This window comes from Crinia signifera, chromosome 19 (genome assembly GCF_055691185.1).
Source record: "Crinia signifera chromosome 19, ASM5569118v1, whole genome shotgun sequence".
NCBI lineage: Eukaryota > Metazoa > Chordata > Amphibia > Anura > Myobatrachidae > Crinia > Crinia signifera.
The window spans coordinates 12,320,277-12,334,963 of NC_139226.1; positions in this window are offsets into that span (position 1 = coordinate 12,320,277).

The following is a 14,687-nucleotide window of genomic DNA, read 5'->3' on the forward strand; positions in this document are numbered from 1 at the left end:
ACTACACCCGACTGTGTAATCCGGGCACACACTGAGCTCCGCTTGTCCTCTCCCTGCTCCTGCGGAAGTAGGGGCAGAGTGTCTGCTCCTGCCGCTGCTGCATTGATGTGGGTCCACTCCCAGTACCTTGTATGAAGGAGGCTTCCAGAATATCAGGCTCATGGGGAGGTAAGCAGGGGGGAGGGCATTTAACTCCTAGCAGGTTACTATGCGGAAGGGGGTGGGGGTCTTTTGTGTACTGTACACTTGTATACTCATGCTACAAATAAGACGTAATAACAGGTCTGGGGGGTTTGGTTACTGAAGTACTGCTGTTCTATTGGGGGGAAGGGGGGTACTGGAGGTGCTGCTGTTCTACTGGGGGGTACTGGAAGTACTGCTGTTCTACTGGGGGGGGGGGGGATACTGGAAGTGCAGCTGCTCTACTGGAGGGGGGGCTGGATGTGCTACTGTTCTACTGGAGGGGAGTACTGGAAGTGCTTCTGTTATACTGGGGGGGGGATTACTGGAAGTGCTTCTGTTTTACTGGGGTGGTTGTATGGGAAGTGCTGCTTTTCTACTGGAGGGGGGGGGGGGCACTGGTAGTGCTGCTGTTCTACTAGGGGGGGGGGGGTTACTGGTAGTGATTCTGTTATAGTGGAGGGAGGGGGTACTGGAAGGGGAAGCGGTCATCTATTAGAATGAACTTAGGTCTACAGTCATTAGGTCGACCCCACTAGGTCGACTGGCAGGAAGGTCGACCTGACTTAAGGTCGACATGGGCCAAGGTCGACATGACTTAAGGTCGAATTTGCATAAAGGTCGACATGAGGAAGGTCGACTGGTCATAAGGTCGACATGGGTTTTTCACTGTTTTTTGAGCCGACATGTGCCGACAGGCGGTATTTCATGCCCTACCATCCACTAGGGCGTGGTGGGAGAATAAAATAGTGTGCCGAGCGCAGCGAGGCACCATGCCCGAAGCATTGCAAGCGAAGCGAGCGATGCGAGGGTCCGATTCTCATTGCCAACTGTGTCCATGTCGACTGTGTCGACATTCGGATAAAAAAACCAGTGAAAAACCACATGTCGACCTTATGATCAGTCGACCTTCCTCATGTCGACCTTTATGCAAATTCGACCTTAAGTCATGTCGACCTTGGCCCATGTCGACCTTAAGTCAGGTCGACCTTCCTGCCAGTCGACCTAGTAGGGTCGACCTACTGACTGTAGACCTAAATTCATTCTGACAGATGTACCGCTTCCATCGGAAGTGCTGCTGTGTGCTGGGGGGGGGGGGGGGGGGGGTACTGGAAGTGCAGTTCTACTAGGGGGAGGGACACTGGGAGTGCTGTTCTTCTATGGTTGTGGGGGGGGAGTGATATTTAAGCTGCTGTTGAGTGATCGGTGGGGGGAGGGACTGGAAGTGCTGCTTTTCTACTTGGGGAGGGGTTACTGGAAGTGCTGCTGTTCTATTGGGGGGGGGGTGTACTGGAAGTGCTGCTGTTCTTTTGGAGGGGGGGTACTGGAGGTGCTGCTGTTCTACTGGGAGGTACTGCTGTTCTACTGGGGGGGGGATACTGGTAGTGATGCTGTTATAGTGGGGGGAGGGGGTACTGGAAGTGCTGCTGTTGTGCTGGGGGGTACTGGAAGTGCAGTTCTACTAGGGGGGACACTGGGAGTGCTGTTCTTCTATAGTTGCAGGGGAGGGGGGGGGAGTGATATTTAAGCTGCTGTTGAGTGATCAGTGGGGGGGGGGGGGGGGTGTAAGTTACCTGTGCTGCTGAAGCCTCTCACATCCTCCTTTGTCCCACGCTTATAAAATCTTTCACACCTGACCACTCACGCCATCTGTAGCCTTTGCTGCCGTGCCTGCCTCTACCTCCATTGCCCTGGCCCTGGCTCTGTCTGGGAGGCGAGGCTCCGACTGCATGAAGTTATTCCTATTTCCAAACTTAGACCCCCTATGTACTAAGCCTTGGAGAGAAATAAAATGGACAGATATAACATACCAGCTCCTGTCATTCCTTTCATTCAAACACAGGGCGGGATGCACTAATGCAAAAATGCAGTAAAAACCCTGTTATCTGGGTTTTTACCGCATTTTGATATGACATGGCATTTAAGTACTGATTGGCTGTTACTTACCTCTCTCCCCTTTATCTCTCTCCAAGGAGGGTATTTAATCCTGGGTGAATTGTTCACCAGGCGAAAAATCAGCAAATTTCGGCCATTTTTGGGGCAAATTCAACTCGCCCTATTCAATCCCAGTGCTGATTTTTCACATGGGCTGAAAATCCAGCATCGGCGAAGACTGTGTGGATAGGAGAAATTTCCACAAATTCACGTGGTTTTGCCGAATTTGTTTATGTTTTCGCATGTTTTTGCTACTGTTTTTGCCCATCCTGAAAAAAAGGTGAAACGCCATAGTCAAAATTTGAAGACGGATTCAAAAACGGGCGATTGATTACTGATCAAAGAATTATTGCCGATTTTTTCACCTGGCCAGGAAATTCGACCGGATTAATACCCCCCAAGGCTTAGTACATAGACCGATCAGTTCGTAAAAGTGTAACAGATCATTTTAGGTACGTTTCCTTTTGTCTATTACCCCAAATAACCCGGAACCGATGTGAAAGGTCCATTTGAAAGCTCTCGGGTCCAGCAACCCCGCATTCCGACACAGGTTCAAATAAGTGTTTTACCTGGGTCTGACCCGGGTTGCTGAACAGTGTAAAAAGGTAACACTATAGCGTCAGCTTCAAGCGCTGCCTACTGCCACACCCCCAGATGACGCACCCCCTTTGTGATGTCAGCATCCTGTGGGGCAAATCATCACAAATGCCGGGTCGCTCTCAGGGTGGACCCGTGTCAAAAATCCCGGGTGTGACCCCGCATTCGCGATGTGAAAAGGGTTTAAATGTCTTTGTGGCCTATGTAAGTTCTGTAAGTGTAATGGGTTAGAATGTTGTGCGTTCTCTAACCTCCGCCAGTGATCACTTCTTATGCGCCTAGTGGGGTACGCTATCCATGCATCCTCCATCCCCCACTCCTCCATTCTGACCTTGTCATTGGAAAGGCCGCACGTTGTTGGGTTGTGGTTTCATGATACCTCCGATCTACTAATAATTCTGGTGCTAATAAGCCCAATCTCCATCCTTTGCCCATACTCCCCTACTTTTTCCCTTTTGATGGGCACATTATGCAGTGGGGCAGAATATTTTGCACTATTTCTGCCATGTTCCCATGGAGCAATGATGCAATACTCAGAGGGAGGCTGGGCTGTGAGATTTTGATTCGCTGAGACAGTCTGCGTCACGCCCCTATCCCGTCCATCATGTATTACAGCAGCATGTACTCCTCCAGCTGAGACTGTCCGCGTCACGCCCCTATCCCGCCCATCATGTATTACAGCAGCATGTACTCCTCCAGCTGAGGTTGCCACAACTGCATGTACTGTAAAACATTGCCTCCTGTTTGGCTGTTTTGTATGGGGTGTGGGTCATAGAATCGACCCAATAAAGGTCGACACTCAATAGGGTGACCACTGTTGGTCAACAGGCCATAGGTCGACACCTTATAAAGGTCACCATGGCTTAGCTCGAGAGGCAAAAGGTCGGCAAAAGCAATAGGTCTACGTACAAAAGTTCGACATGAAGGTCGACATGAGTGTTTCACGGTGTCTGTGTCGACTTAGGTAGACATGAACTGTATTTCAGTGTACCGCTTCGCTCGCCAGGCTTCCGGCACGATGTCTCGTTACCCTTGTCAACCTTTTTCATGTCCACATTTTCTATTTCCTATGTTGACCTATTGCTTGTGTTGAACTTTTGTCCCTGTGGACGAAGCCATGTCAACCTTTTAAAGTGTCGACCTATGGTCTGTTGGCCAATAGTAGACGATTTATCGAGTGTCCACCTAATTAGCGTCCACCCATGGAACGCACACGCCAGGCTTGCAGGTTGTACTGTATGGTATGACTGCACCAGGGACGTGCAGTCAGGGGAGGCAGGGGAGGCAGAGCCTCCCCTGTCACAATGATGAAAATAATAAAAAGAAGATTTTTATATATCTTCTTTTACTATTTTCATCATTTCTACCTCTCCGGCTGCCTCCCACTGCTGCATGTGAGAGTGGGAGGCAGCGGGGAGAGGTGCCTCCCGCTGTTAACATTAAAACACCGGGCAGCGGGGGGCGGGTTGGGGTGGGCAGGGGGCAGGGCGCAGCAATGGGCTGTAAAAGCCCATTGAAAATGAATGGGGAAGCGGCACTTATACTGATGCCGCAATGACAGCGGCACCAGTATAAACGCACGCCCCCAGATGTGATTGGGCCAGCAGATCCAGTGCTGGATCCGCTGTCCAATCACACATGCAGCAGCGGCGGGCAGCGGGGAGTTTGGCCAGCGACTCTGCCGCCGGGTCCCCCGCCCTGCTCGCCCGCTCCCCGATGTGCCCACTGCCCAGCATCAGTACCCCGTACGGTGCCATAAAAACCTCCTCCTCCGCGTTATAGGAAGTAGATTTGGGACAACATAGCAAGGACACATCCGCCCTCACCTGACGTCACTCCCGGGTGCTTACTACTGAGGAGAATAGTGCAGCGGCTGCTGCCTTGCCTTAAGTGACAGGAAGAGATCCGAAAGTGCTTGGACGTCGGGACTCGGGAGGTCAGGGGGGTTGATGGTGTAAAGATGGTGGCAAACAGTATACATGGACTGTCTGCCTTTTTGTCTACCCTATGACCCATGCGCAGCAATTGAATCCCCCCCCCTCCTCTGGTGCGGTGGCTGCTGTACATGACTGGCTGACAGCACGTTGTGCATCTATACAGGAAGTCAGCAGCAGGTGAGTGTGCGAACCCAAGGTGATAGAGTAGTACAGTATGTGACTGCTCCGGCTGGTGTAATACAGCAGCCCCTTATGGTGTGAGTACACTTTAGGGGAAATCTGATACATGGATCCCAGTGATTGTGTGAGAGACTGCGGGTCATATCCCATTCCCACCGTGATACCTGGTGGCTTGTTATTATTTATGTGTCGGGCAGCAGGATTCTCCAATCAGTATTTGTAGGACTGCAGCATATGTCATTGCTACTATGGTGCACCAAGGGTATATAGAGTGTGTGATGCACCCAGGCCCCAGTAGCTAGTATAACTAATGTGCCCCGAGGTGGCCTGACCCTTAAATTAGCCAGTGGCAGGCCCCGCCTCAAAAGCTGCTACTGCTTGTACCACCATCAGCATTATTTACTTGTCTGGAGAGGTCCAGCAGCGCTCTGCTGTCATGAGCCAGCCTTATGTTGGGTAGTATAATTTTGATGCAAGATAATTTTATACCAGTGTAATTTATTAATACTTAGCGCTTTGCTTTGTTCTGGTTACCTCTGTGCCATCTACATAAGATGGAAGCTGTACACATGGACAGTAACCCATCCAATAAGCTGATGAGGGAACGGCTGTAAAATGCAAGAGCTATAATTGTGGTTTATCATTATTAAACATATGTGGCTGTGACAGGCAGGCAGCTTTCGTGTTCCAAGCACACCTCATTGCTAGCCCACGGCATCATCATGGGTATGGTTCATCATCCCATCATCAGCCCCCTTTTTCTCCGCGCAAAACCCTACTACAAATCAGGGGGGGGGGGAGGGGAGAGGGCGCGAAACATGCCCTTGCTCCGGGCACTGTGGCACCTAGCTACACCACTGGTCGCATATACCGGCGGCCGCTGCATATGTAGCACCGCCGGGGGGGGGGGGGGGGGGGGGGTGTGTGTGGTGGTGAGGTCAGTGCCTCCCCAGGCAATGACCTCACCGCACGTCACTGGACTGCACGCCAGGTCACTGGCTTTGAAGAAATGACGGTACTTCCTCATCTTTGCAGGCCAGCGCTACGCCAGTTCTGTTAGCCGCTACTTAACTGCTATGCGATAATCGCACCATGTACCTGCAGGGATGCGATGCGCGTCCCTGCAGGTACAATATTGTAAAGCACAAAAAGTATCTGCAGGCAGCACTTTTTGTGCTTCATCGCATCGCATCACATCAGTACAGGAGTACATGCGATGTTCATTAGAACCTATTAACATTAACCCCTTCCCGACATATGACGTACATTTACGTCATATGTCGGTTGGGGGGGAATCAAGCCAGCTCACGGAGTGAGCTGGCTTGATAGAGAGCAGGTAATGGCTGTATATTACAGCCATGTCCCTGCTCTCGCGGCCACGAGCGGCGAGTTCGCCGATCGCGGCCGTTTAACCCTTTAAGCACCGCGGGCAAAGCGCCCGCAGTGCTTAAATAGCTGATCGGAGGGGGGGCGCCCCCCTCCGGCGCCGATCGGGGCCCCCCGCAGCGCGATCGGAGGGTGCCGATCGGTTGCCATGGTAGCCAGGGGTCAAATGTAGACCCCTGTGCTGTCCGTGTATGCATACCTATTACATCCTGCCTCAGGCAGGATGTAATAGGAAGTGCATAAAATCACTACGTTCAGCCATAGAGCTCTATGGCTGAACCTAGTACAGGCGATCGCGCCCCCTAGTGGTCAAGTACACTAGGGGGCCTTGTAGTAAAAGTAAAAAAAAAAAAAAAATAAAGTTTAAAAATAAAAAAAAAATAATAAAATATTAAAAGTTCAAATCACCCCCCTTTCCCCATTTCCCAAATAAAAATAAATAAATAATAAAAAAAATAAACATATTTGGTATCGCCGCGTTCCTAAAAGTCCGATCTATTAAAATATAACATTAGTTATCCCGCACGGTTAAAGGCGTAAACGGAAAATAATCCCCAACGCCAAAACTACGTTTTTTGGTCGCATCGCCTACCCCAAAAAAAATAGCTAAAAGAGATCAGAAAGTCGCCCATATCCCATAATGGTATTAATTAAAAAGTACACTTCAGCCCGCAAAAAATGAGCCCTCACCCAGGTCCGTAGGTGGAAAAATAAAAAAGTTATAAGCCGCAGAACATGGCGACGCGACGCAAATTCGCAAATCCGTAACATTTTCTATTTTTTTTTTTAGTGGTAAAATGTAACGAAAACTATATAAGTTTGGTATCACCGGAATCGTAACGACCCATAGAATAAAGATAACCCATCATTTTAAACTAACTATGAACTCCAAAAAAAACGTAACCAGCGCAAAATTGTGGAATTGCGTTTTTTTTTTTTTTTACCCCACATTGAATTATTTCCTGATTCCCCAGAATATTATACGGTATAGTAAATGGTACCATTAAAAAGTACAACTTGTCCCGCAAAAAAAAAGCCCTCATGTGTCTATATAGCCGGAAAATTAAAAAAGTTACGCTTATTTGAACGCAAGGAGGAAAAAAAAAAAAAAAATACCTTAAAAGGCAATGTCGGGAAGGGGTTAAAATGAAAAAAAAAAAAGTGGCTAAAATCACATCGCATCGCATCCGCAAAGTACAGTACATCGCATCGCATTGCATCTTCTACAAGTGCCAAAATCACATGGCAGCTTGAAGTACAAAATGCACATCACACAAAATCGGTGCGTGTATGGGCACCTTAAGGGTTGAGTTCAATTAGGGACAAGATTATTTTTTGCAACCTGTATACATTGGGGGACCGATTGTTTGGGACTGCGCATAAGTTTTATACGCAAGTGCAGCCTCTATGTGGGAGCGGACAGTGACCATCGAATGATTTATCTGCCGCACCCAAGTCTGCGAATGGATGAGTATACAGTAAGTGGCAATACGGCGTGTGGCGCAGGTGCAAGTGGCATTGCGGTGTGTGGTGTAATGTGTAAAGGGCATTATGGGAGAGGGGCGCCTGAAACTATTTTGGCTTGGGCGAGCTAAATTTATAGTTACGCCACTAAATTCTATGATGTCCTTATTATAGTGTGGGGCCCAGAATTGTACTCCGTATTCGAGGTGAGGTCTAACCAATGCCTGGTACAGTGGCATCTTTACTTTCGAGTCCCTAGTTTCCATGGTGTCCACAAAAGAAGTATGATTAGACTCTGATACATGTAACGTGAAATCTACAGCTCACAAGTGAAAAGGTTTGAAACAAAGTTAATATATTTGAATGACTGTGTATCAAATATGAGATTAGAGGGGTACCATGACTTTCCCAACAATTCTTTATTTATTTTTATTTAGGTACCCCTGAACAGCAGAGCAACATGGAGTCCCAGGCTCCTGCCCTATAATCCTCAAACATTATCTCGTAATTTACTGTCTGACATATGTTGCATATTTGTCCAATTATTTGTCCAATTGGCCACAGGGGCAGTGTACACTCAGCCCAAACATTTGCACCTGAGAAGAACTGGGGCTATCTATTGGCATTGGCACTCTTTGTTGTGCATATGGGTGTGGTCATGCATCACAAGGGCCTGGCCTCACATTACCCCATCCAAGCATGCTGGCCAACCAGAGGCCAGGGGGCGGAGCTGCTCAGCCAGGATTCCAGATGGTCAGACTGGTCCATCAGTTCCAAGAGAGCGCGCCCCCCTGGATTCCAGATGGTCAGACTGGTCCATCAGTTCCAAGAGAGCGCGCCCCCCCGGGGGGGGGGGGGCCTTACCAGGACTGATGGATGGGCCAAGTGGGGCCCCTTTTACCTGGCAGTAGCAGCTCTGTAGCTGCAGATATGTAATATTCATAATAAAAAAAACTATGTTACATAGACCAGCCAGTGAGTCCCAGGTGAAGTTTAAAATATAATATTTTATTCCATCATTTAAGCTTGGCAGAGCCATCACCAGAAAGTTCAGACTTACCTGCTGCACGAGGCACCTGCAGACACATGGGAAGCCTCCACCGTGCTACTCTGAATCAGCAAGACAGACATACAAAGGTTCTCTTAGCAGGAAACCATCATGTTATTTTAAGCCACAAACATTTTTCTGATGCTGTCGCTCCAAGTTCGCAGAGCAGAGAAGTGAACTAGGAATTCAACTATTTGGGCTGCATAGAAACTGGACTTCACAATTATCTGTCATCATCTGAGCGAAGAGTGAAGGACGGGGAAATGACAGCGCAGGCCAGTAACTGCAAGCATGGCGGGCATAACACGGGGAAATGACAGCGCAGGCCAGTAACTGCAAGCATGGCGGGCATAGCACGGGGACATGACAGCGCAGGCCAGTAACTTCTGCTTGTATCTGCATTTTTCCTTAATGGTGACTATGTCTATTTTGACCATTTGGTATCGATCTATTGGCACACTGTCAAAGTTTTAGGATCCCTGCGGCCACATCACGCACAGGATCCCTGTGGCCACATCACACACACAGGATCCCTGTGGCCACATCACACACAGGATCCCTGTGGTCACATCACGCACAGGATCCCTGCGGCCACATCACACACAGGATCCCTGCGGCCACATCACACACAGGATCCCTGCGGCCACATCACACACAGGATCCCTGCGGCCACATCACACAAAGGATCCCTGCGGCCACATCACACACAGGATCCCTGCGGCCACATCACGCACAGGATCCCTGTGGCCACATCACGCACAGGATCCCTGCGGCCACATCACACACACACAGGATCCCTGTGGCCACATTACACACAGGATCCCTGCGGCCACATCACGCACATGATCCCTGCGGCCACATCACACACACAGGATCCCTGTGGCCACATCACACACAGGATCCCTGCGGCCACATCACACACAGGATCCCTGCGGCCACATCACGCAAAGGATCCCTGCGGCCACATCACACACAGGATCCCTGCGGCCACATCACGCACAGGATCCCTGCGGCCACATCACACACACAGGATCCCTGTGGCCACATCACACACAGGATCCCTGTGGCCACATCACGCACAGGATCCCTGCGGCCACATCACACACAGGATCCCTGCGGCCACATCACACACAGGATCCCTGTGGCCACATCACATACAGGATCCCTGCGGCCACATCACACACAGGATCCCTGCGGCCACATCACACACACAGGATCCCCGCGGCCACATCGCACACAGGATCCCTGAGGCCACATCACACACAGGATCCCTGCGGCCACATCACACACAAGATCCCTGTGGCCACACCACACACACAGGATCCCCGCGTCCACATCGCACACAGGATTCCCGTGGACACATCGCACACAGAATCCCTCCGGCCACATCACACACAGGATCCCTGCGGCCACATCACACACAAGATCCTGGTGGCCACGTCACACACACAGGATCCCCGTGGACACATCACACACAGGATCCCCGTGGACACATTGCACACAGGATCCCCGTGGACACATCGCACACAGGATCCCCGTGGACACATCGCACACAGGATTCCCGTGGACACATCGCACACAGGAGACTCTTTCTGTATATACAGACACTGACAAACAGAAATGAACACGCTCTCACAGATGCACATTATGTACCAATAATCACACAGTGCTACTTGACATTACACAATAATACCCACTTAACGCTTCACAATAACACTTCCATTGCCTAAGCATGAAATTAAACAATCACACAGATCTGCGCTCAGAATCAGTGCTGTGCGGTTCTGTGAAAGTTACATAGATGCAGTGGCGGCTCGTACCTTCTTGGGGGAGGGGGGCTGCCTCTGGCCGCACCGCCTCCGCTACCTCTTCTCCCGGGTCCCTGGCACTTGTGCTTTGATGACTGCGCATGTGGCAACAACCCATAGAAGGAACCTTGGTCCCGGCACCTGTACAATACAAATGACAGGCACCGGGACCAGCACGTGCGCAGTAGCTATATAGGTGCTGCACATGCGCAATCGCCGTTTTTGCAGAAAGGCGTTCCAGAGGGAGGGAACACCTCCCAATGGGACTGCCTTTGTGACTGGCAGGTCGGAGTTCCAATAGGAAGTCACTGCCAGTCACAGTGAATCCAGTGCAGTCTCACAGACTGCCTCTGGCTTCACTATAGTGGCAGATTTTATCTGGGAGGGGGGGGGGCTGCAGCCCTGCAGACCATAGGTAAAAACCTCCACTGCATAGGCGTTAGGATCGTTTGGTCTACAGCAAGTTGGTTGACAATCGTTAGGTCGACACCATTAGGTCAACATGGGGAAAGGTTGACATGGTTCTAGGTTGACATGGGTTTAGGTTGACAGGTCAATAGGTTGACATAAGCAATAGGACAACATTACACATTACCAGACCAATGGTGCACAGCTGTAGTCATTACTAACTGTCACATTTTCAAACATGCTGCATTCATTCCTACTATAGATCCACAGGTTTCCTGAAAAACATGATCTTGAGGACAGGTTTGGCCACCCCTGAGCTAGGAAGTCTGGGAAGTATGACAGTTAGTAAAGACTGCACCTGTGCACCAGCTAGGTGGTATGTTAATGTGACAATTAGTAATGACTACAGCTTTGCAAAAGCTAGGTGGTCTGGGGAATGTGTTGCTGGAAGAATAACAATGATGGCGCTTTACTCCGTATGATAGATGGCGGTGATTTATGACCGTAGTGATTACAAACAAAGAGAAAAAACATGTCAGTTTCTTTGTTGTTAATTCAAATGCCAGGGGAGATACAGTGATGGCGTACCAGACTCACTAGATAGAATAGTAAGATCCCGTGCATCACGTTTTCTTTATAGGATAACCCTCTGTGCAAATATTCAAATATGGGTAGGTGGCGTACCATACTCACAAGGGAATAAAAAGAAGGACTCCTATAAAGGTTTCTTTGGGTCCTTTCCAAATGTTCAGGATATCACACACACCGATTTTTCATATGGTAGTATTTAGATACCAAAAAGAAAAAGAGAAATGTTTGAATCTTGGAAAAATTCCTAGGTACAATTAGGGGTATGTGGGAAACTAGTATAGCATACCGAACTCACAGCAGACAGTGCGACACCGTGTATATAAAGGTTTCTTCATGGGGTATCACTTTAAGTGGAGCAACCCTTTTAGTATGGCAATGCGTACCGTTACTTACAGCGTAACATGTAAGTGAACACATATAACGGTTTATATCTTGTTCCTTATTTGTACTTCTCCTTCCAGATGGACTCCCAGACGGAGTGATATACAAATAGGAGGAAACCGTCTTGTCTGATCTGTGCCCTAAAAAGCTAGGTGGTCTGGTGAATGTGACAGTTAGTAATGACTGCACCTGTGTACCAGCTAGGTGGTCTGGTGAATGTGACATTTAGTAATGACTGCACCTGTGTACCAGCTAGGTGGTCTGGTAATGTGACAGTTAGTAATGACTGCACCTGTGTACCAGCTAGGTGGTCTGGTAATGTGACAGTAATGACTGCACCTGTGCACCCGCTATGTGGTCTGGTAATGTGACAGTTAGTAATTACTACACCTGTGCACCGGCTATGTGGTCTGGTAATGTGACAGTTAGTAATGACTGCACCTGTGCACCCGCTATGTGGTCTGGTAATGTGACAGTTAGTAATGACTGCACCTTTGCACCCGCTATGTGGTCTGGTAATGTGACAGTTAGTAATTACTACACCTGTGCACCCGCTATGTGGTCTGGTAATGTGACAGTTAATTACTACACCTGTGCACCCGCTATGTGGTCTGGTAATGTGACAGTTAGTAATGACTGCACCTGTGCACTCGCTATGTGGTCTGGTAATGTGACAGTTAGTAATGACTGCACCTGTGCACCCGCTATGTGGTCTGGTAATGTGACAGTTAGTAATTACTACACCTGTGCACCCGCTATGTGGTCTGGTAATGTGACAGTTAGTAACGACTGCACCTGTGTACCAGCTAGGTGGTCTGGTGAATGTGACATTTAGTAATGACTGCACCTGTGTACCAGCTAGGTGGTCTGGTAATGTGACAGTTAGTAATGACTGCACCTGTGCACCCGCTATGTGGTCTGGTAATGTGACAGTTAGTAATTACTACACCTGTGCACCCGCTATGTGGTCTGGTAATGTGACAGTTAGTAATTACTACACCTGTGCACCCGCTATGTGGTCTGGTAATGTGACAGTTAGTAATTACTACACCTGTGCACCCGCTATGTGGTCTGGTAATGTGACAGTTAGTAATTACTACACCTGTGCACCAGCTAGGTGGTCTGGAAAACGTGGACCGATGGTAGATCTCGAGGACCGGTTTGGCGAGCCCTTCTCTATACCACACACCCATAACCTCACTCAAGGTCCAAGAAATGAAACTTGAAAGATACTCTCCTGGGCTCGCTTTCCTAGTAGGGCACAGATCAGACAGACCAATTATTTGACTGCCAAACACTGTCAGATGATTGGTCTGCCTGTCTGATGGCCGGTTCCATCTGTGCACCCACTCAGCTCCACCCTCAAATAATATTAGAATAGTTTCTGTTTTTCCATTGTAACAGATTACTTTTGCCATTAGACTGCAATTATACAGCCTCCCGTGCATTCAGACTGGGAGGCTGATACCGGTATAATGTACACTGTAATAGCTGCAGCTTATTAACCAATGTTCATTGCATCATTGCAGTCGCAATCCCGGGAGTCTCCTTTTTTTATGTTTTTTTTTTTTTATGTGAAATTTATTTTACGGAATAAACAACTAATAATATAGCACCCCCACTACCCCCCCCTCCCCCGCCCGTGTGGGTGAATGCTGCTATTGGAGAAAATTTGCATAGAGACGGGGCTAAAATGATGCAATCACTGAATCGCGCCATTACTCCTTGCCCCCTCTGGGCTTCGAGACCATTTAAATGCCGACAGTCAAAATACTGACATGTTGAACATTTACAAAGTTGACATGCCAAAAAGTTAACGAGTTTTTATGATTTTATTTAGAATACCGACTTGTTTATTCTTTACCATCTCAGTGGGCATAGGTGGAGAATAGAGTGCCCAAAGCATGGCGAGGCTCTGTGCCCAAAGCATGGCAAGGGGACATGGTAGATTATATGCTGTTCGTGTCAACTTAATTCTAAATAAAGTTAAAAACTCATGTCAACTTTTTGATATGTCGACATTTGGAAAGTGTCAGTATTTTGACTGTCAGTAAATTTACCATCCCCCCACCCCCCTTGTGTACCTAACTTGGAGTTGGACACTGCTGCATTTGGTGGCAGAGTTGTGGGAAACATAATATACAAATGCTAGTTCCAGCCTCCACCTGGTGCACTGGGTAACTGCAGAAGCCTGATCCGATCCCCATTGCTCTCACATGACTGGTGGTGTAGTGCTGAAGGCAGTAGATCATGTATTAATGTAGAGGTGTAATATTTAAGCCTACGGTCTGACCACACAGAACACCGGAAACATCACAATTAGCTAGAAGTTAATATGTTAAATATTACTACATTTTCCGCTGCTGTTGGCTTGATATCTGCTGGATCCTAATCTCTATTGTTGGCCATGTAAAGTACAGCTGGCGCGGTTCTCTAGCCGGCAGCTGTTCTGATCCGAGACTCTGTGTGTGCGTCACAGGTGAGTGAGCAGGTGTGTGCTCACTGTAACCACTGCATGGAAACTGGGGTCCAGCACAGTGGTGTGACTACACATAACAAGCAGGACATGGGACCTTACTCTAATTGGATTGGTTGTCCGCGTGTTTGCGCATGTGCAGACACCGGGTGCACGCACCCTACACAGTGAGCGGAGAAGGGCGGGGGGCGCCGGGCAGCGCCATTAGCATATGGGAGTGCCCAGCGTTTCACAGGCGTTCTCATGCTAATGAGGCTGTGACACGGGTGCGGGCAGCTGGTGTCAGCTGCCCACCC